Source organism: Pelobates fuscus, chromosome 3, assembly GCF_036172605.1.
Source record: "Pelobates fuscus isolate aPelFus1 chromosome 3, aPelFus1.pri, whole genome shotgun sequence".
Lineage (NCBI taxonomy): Eukaryota > Metazoa > Chordata > Amphibia > Anura > Pelobatidae > Pelobates > Pelobates fuscus.
Window position 1 is genome coordinate 41909971 of NC_086319.1, and position 16165 is coordinate 41926135.

Below are 16165 nucleotides of genomic sequence, written 5' to 3' on the forward strand. Positions count from 1 at the left end.
TACAATTAAAATTATAGACTGATCACTTCTTTGTCAGTGGTCAAATGTTAAAAATCAGCAGGGGGTCAAATACTTTTTTCCCTCACTGTATCTATCATCTATTGTGACTTTTTAAACCATCTGCACTACTTGTGTCCCTCTTTCTTTTTGTCTTTTATGTATTGGACATTCACCATATTATTAATTTGTGGGGTAAGTAAAACCCTTGCACAGGTTGTACCCATAATTGCAACGTTAGCCTGAAATTTATTACAACAAATGCATATTTGCATTTTACTGCCTTGCCTGATTTTCCATGTATTTATTGAAACCCATGCACACAATGCTTATGGATAAACGGTAGAGCTTAAATGGACTTAAATATAAGATGAAAGTATTTTTAATATAAGAAGTACTAAAAGTTTGCCGTCCTTGACATGTCTTTTCCTTTTTACATCTAGATAACGCAGGTGTTATTTCCAGTCCGATGTTGAAAGGTGGTCAATTTTAGCATCGAGTCTGGAAACCAGGTGGTACTTAGTACTTATTGTCTCCTACTAATATCTGCGGAAGGCGTTAAAGGTTTCTGCAGCCGCTGATTACATGTTTTGTAGCATGGAAATAGTCCGTAATTACTAACAATAGCTAAAGTCTTTCTAGTGATTACTGGCTTGTTGGTAAACGATTGCAACACACGTTGAAACCAGCACATACTTATTTTAAGCAAGATTTTCCAAGCTGTCTGTCAACTAACTACAACTTAACACTTAGTGACTAGACCCTGTAGGGAAAAGTGTTCCTGGGGATGCTGACAATTACCCTTTAATGAGAAGTATCTCAAAATGTAATCCTCAAGTCATGCCATCGATGCCGGCTTGCTAGAGCTGTTAATATTAGCACAGTGGGCTATCATTAGCAAAAGTGTATCTATCACACTAACTATGAAACATGCAATATTTAACTTAGAATCTTAGCTAGATTGAAAGAGCAATGGATACTCAAGTGGATGATTGTCACTATAAATATATATTTTTTTAAAAGCAAATTTTATTTATAATGTTTTAAAATTAACAAAACCGGACACAAAGTAAGCAAAGTAGGCAAGCATAAAAACAACATACAGTACATATAAACCATTAAATATTGTATGCACTGCGGGGTTAATTGGCTGACCCATTTTATATCACTAGGATACTTAGTACAAACATTGACCCAATGCGTGGTAATGAAAATAAGAGCAGTGACCCTTCATGAAGTATATATTAAAAGATTTAACATCAATTTAAATAACTGGGTTTGGCTTAGATGGCCAGTACTAGACAGTTGAGATCCAATCTACTGTTATCCAATCAGATTGTCATACCTTCCCTTCCTTCCGCCTTATTATTTTCATTATTTTCCGATTTATCTCTACTTTTGTCACCAGATATCAGGTCCCCTAGTTATTTTATATTTAATTTGTTACTGAGGTTCTATAATAAAAAAATCCTAACAATATAAACCCTTAAGGTTTTAAATGTACTAATTAGAGATTTTATGAATTATGTATTGTTCATAATAATCCATAGTTGAAATCTTTACTTGTGATATTTTTATAAAGCTTTATTGAAACAAACATCAATATATAGAAAGACACTATATAGTGAGAAGACTTACCTTGCTGTTGGTGGTTCTGTCGATTTAGTGATATTGAGTGCTTGGATGTTTTGCTAGATTCTTCATTGGAACCTGTGGGATAGAGAGGGGGACATTTCATCAGTGATTTTGTCAATTTTGCTGTTGATCAAACTATTGCTCATATATTAAAGTAAACTTTGGTGTACATTATATTGTGGCTATTTTTTTTCAACAAATATTTACCAAAAATATTCTATTATCCAAATGTAATATTATGTGTTCATTATTTGAAACATGTATAGGGTTCCCCCTTTATTTGACATGTGCTAAAGCAATAAATAATGTTATTGTTTTATTATTCTAAAACAAGCAATACTGATGGCATAAAACCAATGATCATCCCTAGATTGCGTTAAAAAGAAAGTATAGAGTAAATAAAAATGCATATTTTTCATGCACTTGAATAAGGCAGTTAAAATTAAAAAATGCATTTTTAATATATTAAATAAATAAGTACTTGATATTTTACAAATTAAAATAAAATGTGCTGGAAAAGATTCCAGATATGCTTCTTTGAAAAATTGTTGATTCTTGCTGTGATGTTTTGATATCTTCTTTTATTATCTTATCTTTTATTATCAACGGTATCTAATCTCACGCAGGAGATTGCTTTGCTCTAGCTGGTATTTACAGAGCAGGAGGTAAGAGCTCTGTAAGTAAACACTGTTTTCTAAGATATGTTTAAAACTGAAACCTTTTTTCAGGAAGTGTAGGGCTCTGTGAGTCATAACCATGGAAGATGTGGCTGTCTTTAGACTTTTTTATTGAGTAATTTATTGTAATAAGTTTAACTGAGAAGTCTGTGATTCGGCAGCCATGGCAATGGCCATTAAGATAAATACATTTTAAAAAAATTATACAAATTATTTTGTAGTTGCAGGAATATATTATAACTGGAGTTTAGGAGATTCATCATGAGTAATTTAACAAAGGAAATATGAGTAAAAATAGTGGAATTTTTATTTTAAAATCTAAGACAATTGTTCGGCAAGCAGATAAATATAAATTTCCAGATTAATAGGCCGCCATGTTCGCCCAACCTTTCAGCCCTTGATTACTTCCTGTGGGGATATCTAAAGAAGAGGGTATACGTGAACAAACCGTGTACACATAAGCAGCTCAAGGAAAATAGAACTGCTAGAGCCTCAAATATTAACTAATGTTATGAACAATGCAATTGAAAGCGCCCGACTTTGCAAAAAGGAAAATTGAACTCATTTAAAAGATGTCATCTTCCGTACCCAGTCAAACAAATCTTCATACGTTAAGCATTCATTGTATGTAATATCGTTTACTAATTAAAAAAAAGTTGTTGACTCCTCAAACCATACTCTGAATTTTGGTCCACTATGCAAATTATTTATATATATTTATATATACTGTGAAATTTGGCAACTCAAATTTATGGAAGTACCATGGACAATGTCCTCATATGACCAGTGCAATCTGTATGCACTGATATACCCTCCAACAAAAATGATGCATGTAGTTATGTAATTCTATATATATATATATATATAAAGAATTACATAACTACATGCATCATTTTTGTTGGAGGGTATATCAGTGCATACAGATTGCACTGGTCATATGAGGACATTGTCCATGGTACTTCCATAAATTTGAGTTGCCAAATTTCACAGTTATTTAGTGAAAACTAGGCACACAATGCTTAAATATAAGCTGTTAGTCTTAAAAGTACTTAAATATAGGATATAGATTTTTTTATTTTTGTTTTGTTTTTAAATAAGATGTACCCTCAATTACAGTTTGGATAATTTATAAATTCTTTGCCTCATTGTATAAGGAAATATTTATTACCTATCATGACATGTTTAGTGTAAATCACAGGACATACCCGCATTAATGAAAACGTACATTCCCTCGTCCATATGCTGAGATGGATCCAAGCCAGGGATTAACAAGTTTTTTACTATAATTATAAGTGCTGCATATGGATTTGTTAATAAATAAATTATGCTATAAATTGAAAGATTACTTTTGAGACTTGTTTTCCACTATTTTCATACCCTGCTAATCTAAAATCCTATTTTACTGTCAGTCTGGGAGTAATGCCAAACAAATATTGGTATGTTATTGAAGATAGCATTGTCTTATAAAATAATTTAAAGTTAACTAATTCTAATAAGCCTAATTATGACAGTTATTGTTGCATATAATCACCCCCATGAGCAAGCAGCTGAAAAGAATTTATAATAAAAACATTTTTTTTTTGTAAATTGAACCTTTAAAAGCATGGTTTTCCCATATATTTAGTGTCCTAGAAACATAGACGCCATCACAATGTTAATGGTTTGGTTTCCATGTTAGTAAAGTGCTAAATAATGTAGAAGTAAGGAATCCATTCTGGAACAATTTCCAAGGGTTTCTTATCAAACCCACCTTTTTTTAAACAACAATGTTTTCTCGTTATACACAAATAAAGGAAACCCTTGAAACAAGGGGGTCCCAGAATGCAACTCTAATGACACAGAGGTACCCTAATCTAGAGAATAGCTAGAGTGGGTAAGTGACAGTAAGCTGGGTATAAGGGGGAAGGAGGGGAGGGGGAAGGTAGAGGAAGCTTGTATACTGGAAGGTGGGTATAGCGAATCCCAATAGGAAATCCCAATAGGGGCTCTATTAATATTGTCCCCTCCCTCTTGAGACTCAAAAAGAGTACAGAAGAACACTCCTACCCATAGAATGAGCCCTCCTCTCCCCCCGCCCCCCCCCCCCCCCCCCGCCACACACACACTCATTAGTGAAGAGTTTTCAAATATAGGTAGTCAGTAGATCTAAGGTAACACAGTGGCACCAAAGGTAATAATAACTAGCCCTAATGGTACTCCTGTACCGTAGTAATCTACACTGATCCTGCTAGAGCTACAACCCCCCTTCACCTGACTGTTTTCTCGTTATTTTCCTATAGCCTTGGACTCTTACAGCACAAGACAGCTTGAGATTAGGTTTGATCATCTGTTCATCTAGGATTACAAACCTCACTGCTTCATTTCGGAAGGACAATGATCTTAAGTTCTTGTAGTGTCGAACTTATGCAGAGATTTAATATTGTTCGATAAACTTTTGAAATCATTTTATGTTTTTTCGATAAACTTCTAAAATGATTTAATATTATGAAATATTTTAATCTTAATTTTTTTATATTTTAATATTTTTTTCACTTATGATGTATATTTTGATACTGTAATATTTGAAAAAAAGCATTTTCAAAGTTTATCCAAAAATATTAAATACTTTGAAAAGCGTATCCAACAATATTAAATCAAGTCCTTAGTGCTTAGTCGCAGCTATTGCTTTCCATAGTTACTAAAATATGCATTTGCCATAAGATACATCCCTTTCTTCACTCTATTAAAGGCTCATTGTTTAGATGCTGCCTAAACATGCATCATGCAAAGCAAGAGCATGCAATTTAATTTCAGAAATTCATCAAAAAGTATGCATTATTTGTTGGACAACTATTATACAATATTGTAACAATAGTACAGATTCAGAATTTCAAGATATAAGAATTGCAAAATCAATCTCATCAATAGAACTAAAATTGTATGTTAACGCTATAAAACAAAAATATGAATTTCTTTATTTGCACTATCATTTATGAATTTTAATATAAACTTTAACTTTACTTTAAAAGTTGCTTACTGGGGTACCTCAAACATAATTCAGGTGTACTTATTTATATTTCTTACTTTTTGATTATTAATCTTATTTGATTAAATATTGTGGATCCAGGTGAAAATTATATATACAAAAAGTATATAAAATACCAATGGGATTTTGTATGCCATATGAATCAGAACAATGACAGAAACAGCACAACAAATGCAAAACATCATATACACACATACATTGTAATTATATTGTTAAATTCATCTGCTTTTTTATTTTTAAGAAAAAAAGATTTAATGTAGAATACAAAACATTTAAAAAAAAACTGAAAAATGGCATCACACTAAAGTGCTCTAGAAAAAAGAATACATATGTACCCATAAGCAGGGGGGATCACAGTTGCGATCTACATATTTAAATAGTAAATGTTTGATGTTTTCAATATCCACTATTTGTCCTGTGGTTGTCACCTAAGAATATAAACAGAGAGAGCAACATAATTTCCATTGGAGTTTAATGGGGTACCTTTCTAGTCAGGACATATGCAAAAAATAGAGGTGATATTTTAAGTAATTTAATGTCACTAAACAATTAGCAGCTTGCAATTTCTTTTGTTCTAAAACATATTCTGGATTTAACTAATAACTACTATGTCCATGCACTTAGTGCAGCCAAGGAGTGGTATACTTCTAACAAAGGTTCCATTACTGATGCACTTCCATGCCCCTGTATAAAGGACTGACATCTGTATTAGAACCTTTGTTGGCAGTATTTCGTAGTGCCCAGTAAAGGTATACAGAGAACAACAAAATGCAGAGTAAGTTGAAACCCATGACTGAGAGCTAAAGTTAAATGCAGAGAGATATCCTATTGGCAGATCAAAATCTGTATCTTATAAAAACACGTTGAGGCATCTATTAAATCTGTATAGCTATCCAAAAATAGATGGGACTAGATTCTCCCAGATTAGGTAATCGATATACCCAAAATAGAGGACTTCACCAATTTTTTCCCAAATTTACGAATTTATGTGAACAATTATGTTTCCAAATGCTTTATTTTGTTCCAAAAGCCAGCAGAACCCTTTAAATAATATAAACATATGGCTCATTACAGTACAGTAGGTATATAGTCTGATATAATTGGGCTGTTCTATTAAAGCAGGTACAGATTATACCTTAGCCCTCTGAAAATGTGGATCACATACCACTCTTGTTTGTATTAATTAATGATTGGTACTTGAAAAGATAAGAAAAAAATATTTAATCAAATTGCTCAAAATTGAATGTACTAAAATATAATAAAGTAGGTTAATGTAATGCACGATTACACTTACACTTTGTGCTGTTATTAAGAAGTATCTTTATTAGCATAATATATTGTTTGCACACTGTGTTTGTTGTCACTAATTTATTCATTTTATCTGCGATTTGTTCATTTTGTGCCACTTACATACTTATCTATAAGGCTAATGCCATGTCCTCTAAATATCACAAACATTGCTATCACCTGGTATTGTATTTTTATGATTTGGTTACTATGACAACACTTTATAAGCAAATTGTTCACCATGGTGACAGAACTTACCAGTTAATGAAATGCACCTGTGTCTTTCATCACGTCTGTTCGGAAGCTGTATGAACTTTTAGAGCACATTGTACTGCAATGGCATAGAAATAGTCCATGTGTCTAAAAGGTTAGTCACGCCACTTATACCATCTGCTGTCATTTTCTTTGCCTCCAGTTTTAAATAATGCACAGTTGTTCGAGAACATCTCATTTCAAGAAACTAGTGTTTTTGTTGTTATATACAGTTTCCTGGTAACTCCTATACGAAGTCACCTATGCTTCTTTCTAGATTTTAATTTTCAGCTTTCCCCATCTGGGCATCTGCCACTTATTTTAAACCACCTTGTTGTATGTCATATTACAACTAGTCACTAGTTATTGACTGACCATCTCATCAAAACCACAGAATGAGTTCACTTAGTACCTTTTACGACCTCTTTTGGCCTCACCTTGAAATACAGTGTAAATCCTCCTGTCCCTACTAATTTTGGGTTCCAATCACTTTAGCTTATCAAATATACAAATATGGGTACAAGGCATAAAAATACAGAAAACTAGGACACTTTCACGGATGGCTGCTTGATTTTATACATCAAGTAGTTTGGATGCATACATTACCTTTATTAATTGGCACCTACTTGTCACTCATTGGTCTCAATTTATTGCCTTTACGTTTGTTTTAGTTTTTAATCACCATTGAAAAACAAATATGTCAAAAACGCAATTTAATTTAACTTTAAACCTTCTGAAATCACTATGTAATGGACCGCCTGGCACCCCAACTGAGAACCTCCGTCAATCGTTGCTTCCTAGTAATCATTGAGTGCAAAAAGCACCGCACTGGACACCAAAACCACCGTAAAAAACACAAACCGCCGCAGCTTGGTTGGGGTATCGCTGTTCTCCACCCACTCTGGACCCAAGACCAAGATCCAGCTTCCAGTGGGTAGGCCTCTCTACGCCCAGAGAGCAAAGCAGACTGCTGTTACAAGAGCACGTGTTGTAGTCTAAGACAGTATAGTGATTATAGCAATCCCAAAGTTGGACCCGGTTGGGAATCTGCTGTTGAGAAGGGGACTCGCCTACCTCCCCCTGGTATCCCTGCGGGGTTGGTTGGGGATCTTAGGCGGCTGCCCAGCATCCCTGTAGGTCTGATGCAGACCTCTGTTCCATCTGCACCATCTATTTCCAGTGTCCTGTCTTGCGCTAATAGACACCGCTGCTGGGGAGTGGGACAGGTCATCTCCACTCCCAGGAGTTCCCACTGTGGATGAAAAGGAACCAGCTGTCTCCTCTCCCGGTATCTCCGGCTGCCACTGTGGAGGGGGGCCGATTATCCCTTTTACCTGTACGGTATCCTGCCGCTGAGGAGAAGGACCGACTGTCCTTCCTCCTGGCACTTCCATCTGGGGTTGGGAAGGGGGACCATTTATTTCCCTCCCACTCCCCAGTAATGTCAGCTGCAGTTGGGGATCTGGGCCAGCTGCCCAGCATCCCTGTAGGGCCGGTGGAGAGACCTCGGTCCCATCTCCACCTGCCAGTTGGGGATCCCCCCAGGACCAGTCTATGAGGTCCCCCTGTAATTGAGAAAAGGGACCAGCTGTCTCCTCTTCCGGTATCTCCAGCTGTGGTTGGGGATCTGGGCCGGCTGCACAGCATCCCTGTAGAGACCTTGGTCCCATCTCCACCTGCCGACTGGGGGTCTTCCCAGGTCCAGTTGATGAGGTCCCCTACTTCTGGAACTGGTAGTGAAGCAGGGGGTACCTCAGCCAGGTCTCCCCAGCTGTAGGGTTGTATGTCTGGGACTGCCACCCAGCTCTCCTGCAGGGTATATTGGGGGTGCATTGAGCTGAGCAGGTGTTGGTAGTCCTGCTCCAGCTCCCATTACATTGTTACCAGAGATGTCAGGTCTTGTCTCACCTCTTTAGCTGAAGCCCATTCATGCATGTCCTCCCTGTAGATGTCCCAGAATCGGGACTCTCCAGAAAACTGGTTCTGAAAAGGCCTCCCACAGGCCAGGGCCATTGTAATCCTCACCCTCTGGCCTGTCATGCTCAGCCATCAAGGGGGCATGCCGAACCGTGTACCACCATAGCACCTGTATGCATTGTCTAGCCAAAGCTTCTTATATACCAGGCTCTCAAACTCCATCACCCACTCATCCAGGGATTGCTCTCCTAGGAGAGGCATACGTAGGGCTACTCACATCTGCAACCGCTGCTCTTCACTGAGGAGACTCTCGCCCCGCCGACACTGTACACCCTCCAGGGCCTCATGCCAGATGTCTTTCCGGACCATATAAGGGAAATGACACGAACAAAGCCTCTCCACAGTCCTGAACCAAAGTCTAATACCTGGGCCATAGTCCTGAGGTAAGAGACTGGCCAGCAGGCCCCTCCAAGCACCCGTGACGAGGTTGAGTTCATCACACACTACATTAAAAAATATATCCCATGTTACACATACTCCTTCACATGGGCTGTCTATGGTGGTATCTATGCCCCATGGATCCCAAATATACAATCCTCAATATATAATTAAAGCCTTTTCACAGAAATTGTTTCTATTTTCTCATTAATTCAGTAGATGCTAAATTAGCAAAAAAATTATTGAGGTAAGGGCAACAATTACTCAATGTCTTTATTCAACATGAGTCCACTATCTCTGATGTACTTGAACGTATTGAAGATCTCGACAACTGAACTAGGCATTACAGCCTGAGAATCATGGACTTGCCTCAGTCGTCCAAGAATGCAGAGTTGCAAAAATTTGTTTTGGATTAGCTCCCCCATATCCTAAGTATCTTGGAAAACTTGCATCTGCTTAAAATTTTACAGGTAGTGGATTGAGTTAGAATCGCAATTCATTTCACATTCATGACACTACTGTGCTTTAGTGAACCAATAATGTATGTTTCAGTAACTTTGACATTTCTCAGCTCAGATAATGTAGAAAAATAGGACTTTTTTCCGAGTTACTTATAATGGATCTAGAAACATCTGCAATACTCTGGAAAGGTCTTACTCCACCTGCTTCATTCCATATAATTATAAAGGTACTGTCCACAAATATAATGAATCACTTTTTAATCTTTGGAAATGTTTTCTGTAAAAGTTTATTCACTGCTCGTGCTCTTATTTTTGCAGTTTGTAACTGATCTGCCTTCTGGTTTAAGATTACATCCTGACATATCCTTTGTTCAGAAGACACACTGACCTTCTGCTGAAAATAAATGTGTTCCTTGGATAGGTTCCTGAATACCCTCCCTGCTTTCATTTTTTCTTCATATTTATAAACTCAACTTGTTCAAGATTCCTCCATGCATCTGCTAGTAAGTTGTGGCAGGCACAGAACAACCCGCACCAGGCAGTCAGTGGGTCAGGGGGCCCATTGCTAGCACGGTTCCATGAGGTCTTTCACAGCCATGGTGACACTGTTAGAGGTTCATGTACCAAAATAGAGGAAGGCAGAGCTGCAGGGAAACATTTAACAGGGCACGGAGGAGACATTTAAAGTGCTCACAGCGAAGGGAGAGTGTATCTATATTTGTGCATTGTGTGCAAATGAGTCAGTGTATGTGGATTTGTCTGTGTTATGCGCGTATATTGGTGCATGTCTAAATTTGTGCATGTGTATCGGTGTGTGTATATCTGGGATGTGTGTATATGTGCATGTGTCAAACTGTGTGTGGCAGTGTGTGTCTGTGTGTGAAAGTTTCTGTGTGTGGCAATGTGCACCTGTATACGTGAACACGTTCTTGCATGCCTACACCAACATTATGTGTTTCCTGCATTCAAACACTAACACTACACACAAACACACTGCCTCTGTGAAACACAGGCATTACAATAAACACACCCAAACATGCAATGGAAACATTAAGCAGACACACCCCTGCAGTCAAACACCAACACTACAAACAAAATAAATTTTGCATGCAAATGCCAACACTACATTCAAACACACATCTGCATTCAATACATAAACCTTCACACTCATTCTCCACACAAAAAAAAACATGCTTACATTCACAGACAGACACTGCACTCACACACAATCCTGCAATGATGAGCAAATTGTAGATCTACAACACTGGAGGTCTACCTTTAGGCCACCCCTGCTCTATGAGGGGGGGACATTTTTTTCAGTTGTTTTATTTTTTTTGCACCAGGGCCTTCTCTTCATTAATTCCGCCACTATGTTAAGGTTTTAATGTCTCTCTGAATATAGCTGTGGATAGTACACCGCCCTCCCTCGGGTCACCAGGTTCCCTCATCAGCATGACACAATAAAAATTCAGAATGTAGTGATTTCTTATTCTGTTAGATTTACCCCTTTTGACCCTGAGGCTCTTTTGCTGCAACTGGTTATTCCCAGCTGCACTCTACAACTCTGAAGCTTTTAAAGTAGATGTAAAAGCTTGCGGGCATAACTAAACTGATGACCATTTTACACCTAGGTTATACAAAATTACTCTGGAGTGCCTTAAAGACTATATATATAATTTTTTTTTTAAATATCATATTTATTAAGTATTTTCAGTAGTACATAAATACAAACAATATTATTTATAGCCACTATAGTGATGAAACATTTCCATATATAGAGAGAGTGTATCTATATTTGTTGATCGATTAATTTTCTCTTGCGGGTGAGATCAAGTAGGATTGGGGAATATTTGATCATTTGGGTTCCAGAGTTACAATGCTTCATCACTGTAGAAGCTATAATTGTATATAACTATGCAATTCAAAATCAACTATATAGGAAATGTAAGCATAAAGGGACACTATAGGAATATTTGTTTGTTCCTGCTCTAGCCCGGGGGACGAATGAGGCCATTCCAGCTCGGTTAGCCCATACTATTCTTGCACTTATGTGTTTTTAAGTTGCTGATTTTGAATTTATGTCCGTCAATGAACAGTGAGGGAAAAAAGTATTTGATGCCCTCCTCATTTTGAAGTTTGCCCACTGACAAATGATCAGTCTATAATTGTAATGGTAGGTGTATTTTAACAGTGAGATACAGAATAACAAAAAAATTTTTTTAGAAAAATGCATATCAAAAAAGTTATAAATTGATTTGAAGGTCAATGAGTGAAATAAATATTTGACCCCCTACGACTTAGTACTTGGAGGCAAAACCCTTGTTGGCAATCACAGAGGTCAGACGTTTCTTGTAGTTGGCCACCAGGTTTGTACACACTCCTTTGTTGCCTCGGCTGTGTGTTTTAGGTCATTGTCTTGCTGGAATACCCATCTATGACCCATTTTTAATGCCCTGGCTGAGGGAAGGAGGTTCTCACCCAGGATTTGATGGTACATGGACCCGTCCATCGTCTCTTTGATGCAGTGCAGTTGTCTTGTCCCCTTAGCAGAAAGACACCCCCTAAGCATAATGTTTCTACCTCCATATTTGACGGTGGGGATGGTGATCTTGGGGTCATAGGCAGCATTCCTCCTCCTCCAAACACGGAAAGTTGAGTTGATGCCAAAGAGCTTGATTTTGGTCTCATCTGACCACAACACTATCACCCAGTTTTCCTCTGAATCATTCAGATGTTCATTGGCAAACTTCCGACGGGCCTGTACATGTGCTTTCTTGAGCAGGCGCTGCAAGATTTCAGTCTTTCAAGGCGTAGTGTGTTACCAATTGTTTTCTTGGTGACAATGGTCCCAGCTGCCTTGAGATCATTAACAAGATCATCCTGTGTAGTTCTGGGCTGATTCCCTTACCATTCTCATGATCATTCAAACTCCACGAGGTAAGATCTTGTATGGAGCACCAGACTGAGGGAGACTGACAGTTATTCTTCCATTTGCGAATAATCACACCAACTGTTGCCACCTTCTCTCCAAGCTGCTTGGTGATGGTCTTGTAGCCCATTCCAGCCTTGTGTAGGTCTACAATCTTGGCCCTGACATCCTTGGACAGCTCTTTGGTCTTGGCCATGGTGGAGAGTTTGGAATCTGATTGATTGATTGCTTCTGTGGACAGGTGTCATTTATACAGGTAACAAGCTGAGATTAGGAGCACTCCCTTTAAGAGAGTGCTCCTAATCACAGCTCGTTATCTGTATAAAAGAAACCTGGGAGCCAGAAATCTTGCTGATTAATAGGGTATCAAATACTTATTTCACTCATTGACATGCAAATCAATTTATAACTTTTTTGACATGCGTTTTTCTGGATTTTCTTTTTTTTTTTGTTATTCTGTCTCTCACTGTTAAAATATGCCTACCATTAAAATTATAGATTGATCATTGCTTTTTCAGTGGACAAACATTCGAAATCAGCTTGTTCCACTATAATTTTTTTTCAGTTTACTCATTTTTAAACTGATTAAAACGCTGACGAAAATGCTGGCTGCATGCTGCTGTTATATATTGATCTGTCAAATTTGATTCACCTTTTTAAAGTATAATTAATAGACATCTAGTGATTTGGCAGACGCAACAACACTTGGTAGTTTAAAACCACATGAAAGAGAGACAGCATTTACTGACTAAAAAAAAAACTGTTGTACCTGGCAAAATGCATTGAGAGGGGTCCAGAAAAATAGAGCATTATCCATACAGTTTTAGAAATTTGTTTTAGATTGTTTTTAGTTTGTTATGAGTTTGCTTTTAATAATTTATGTATTGATATTCCTCCTGTCTTCAATTTTACATATTAGGAAGGGGTAATGTGTTCCCCATTATTGATATTTACATACAGATTTGCACACATCCTGAGAGCCAAGATTTTAGGATTTTCTTTCGATGAGTTAATTGTAATTACATGGTCATTAAATATTTCTTACAGATATCAAACTATTCCTTCTTCCACTTTGCAAAGTTTTACTGAAATGACATTGAGACTGGAGGAATCCAGAGCCAGCCAGTCAGGTTCTAATACAGCAAGTACCGCACACACTTGTTTAATAAACTACATTACGATATATAAATCTTTTTATATTATATATCTGTGAGACATGGTCATCATTTTATGAAATTAGTTCTATTTGTCATGTTATTTCATGGTCCACTTTTTATATTTTGCATCTGTTGAAGATATGCTTAACCATGCACATATGATTATATTTAACTATACATATAATAAGCTATTCAGATATAAAACTATTCTGATGATTTCTACAAATCTGTTGTAAGATCTGTTTCTGGACTTTCTCACTAATTCCCTCCAAATCTTCCCCTTCTACCTTGCTGCTGTGTTCACTAGATCCTGCACCTACTAACCTTATCCCATAGTTGCCTATCGCCACTTATCAAACATGTCTACCACTGCCAAGGTAGAGAGAGACATTGGCCACTTGCTCTTTCAAAGAGAATTTGGTTGCAGCTTCTAAACCCTCTTTTACCCCCTTGCCTTTTCATTAAGAAAAAAACAATAATACACTTATTAAAATTATACCTTTTTTTCCAGTCAGACTCTGACACATATATACTGCCACAGATATTAATTATCCACAGGCTGTAGAAATACAGGAATGTTTATTATTATTGCTATCACAGGTACCGTATTTTACAATAAACAAGAGTACTGCTTAAAAACACTATCAACATATCCAAAAAACTATAGTCATAGCTGGAAGGTGTACAATTAGATAACAGCTGTTAACAGCAGTACTCAGACAATATAACAACCAAAACATGTTTACATGATGGGACAAGGAAATGAAAAAAGGGAGGGGATAAGAGAGACATACAAGTCCCTAATGGATATTTATATGGTCGTAGTTTTATGTACAGGAGATGTTTAAATAGAGATGGCCACTTCAACAGGGATAGTTTGATAGATAGAAACATTGTGGCCTTTAAAAATGTTTAGCAAGGTGAGATATTTATTTGCAAAATTCAAGCTAGTCATGAGAATAAATCAATCGGTTCCTCATTCGCATACCAAAACATCAGTCTAAACTTGATAAAGGGTACAACTGTAATGTTTTATTATGGCTAGGTGGCCCACTCATATACACAGACCCCCAGCATGGGGTCTCAAGCAAGGACATAGTATAACACTCCGACAATATGCCCAAGACATGCCCAAGACACTCTCAGGTGTCTCTGTGTCTGGTAGATAATTACTTTACTTAAACTAATTATCTCCCAGGCACTAGAGGTACAAATCATAAAACATAAAATACCCCAAAATACATATAACACATAGAGGAACCCCGGATAGCCTGGATCTAAGTGCCTATCCAAGTTTTGACCGACTGCACATGTGGAGCCTGCCAAAATTAGTTCCTGAGAGTTAGTGGTAGCGGTTGGTCAATTTCACGAGTTCCAAAATAAACAAAAAGACGAATGGTTCCCCTGGCTCATAGGTAGCAATTATTTGCCTTGTTCGTGCGAACAATCCTACCAAACAGCTCTCTCCTGGCTTGTCGTGGAAAGAAGAAGGCATTCGTGTGAAATTACCAGTTTTCGCGAGGTCGAGTGTCCGACTTATAGTTCCGGACACTCGACGACCAAGTCCCGCTGCCTGCTTTCGTGCAACAAAATGGCAGCTATTTTTGCCAGGACGTGTTGTTTGGTTATACGAACGGCGGCCACACAGAGAGAGCACTTGACTTGGTGGTTTATTTGAAGTTAATGAGCCATGGGGTGGTTGGTGTTCGGTAGATCCATCTTCCGTACGCAGGATTCATTAACTGGGTGAATAAAATACACATTGCTCCCCCCAGTTCCTTGGTGCGACATACCCATCTAGACCCGGGTTGGCTTGGGGATGTCCAGGAGGATATATTAAGGTTCCAATTCCGTCTGCCGGGATAATCCATCAGCATTGCCGTTCTAGTTGCCTGGTCTGTACTGTACTGTGCTGTAGGGTTGCAGGGCTAAGCTCCAGCGCAGCAAACGGGGGTTATCCCTGGTGACCCTGTTTAGCCAGATGAAGGGGTTGTAATCCGTAATTAAATTGATGGGACGACCATAGAGATAGTGTTGCAGTCTCTTTAATGCCCATACTAGAGCCAAACATTTTTTTTCCACGGTGGCATAGCTGACTTCTATGGGTAACAGTTTTCACTGCATGCTCCATTCTGTCATGCCCCTCTTGGCTTAGCACAGTTCTCAGACCAAACATGGAAGCATCTGTGTGGACAAGAAACTTTTTAGTATGGTTTGGGGTGGCCAACACAGGTGCCTCGCTCAACGCGGACTTTCGACTTTCGAAGGCAACCTCACACTCTGGGGACCACACTACCTGTCTGGGAAGATACTTTTTGGTAATGTCAGGTGGGGGCTTGGCAAGGACAAACTTGCAGTAATAGCCTGTAATCCCTAGAAAAGCTAGCACC

General features: G+C 37.9%; 1 protein-coding gene across 2 annotated transcripts in view; it reads right to left on the reverse strand.

Annotated features, from left to right (window-relative positions):
* Window positions 1-16165, reverse strand: part of TAFA2 (TAFA chemokine like family member 2) — a 282041-nt gene that overhangs the window by 121510 nt on the left and 144366 nt on the right. For both annotated transcript variants that reach the window (XM_063445118.1, XM_063445117.1), the window contains one exon: window positions 1636-1707. The gene's annotated coding sequence lies outside the window, so the exon portion shown is untranslated. The remainder of the gene's footprint in view (window positions 1-1635; window positions 1708-16165) is intronic.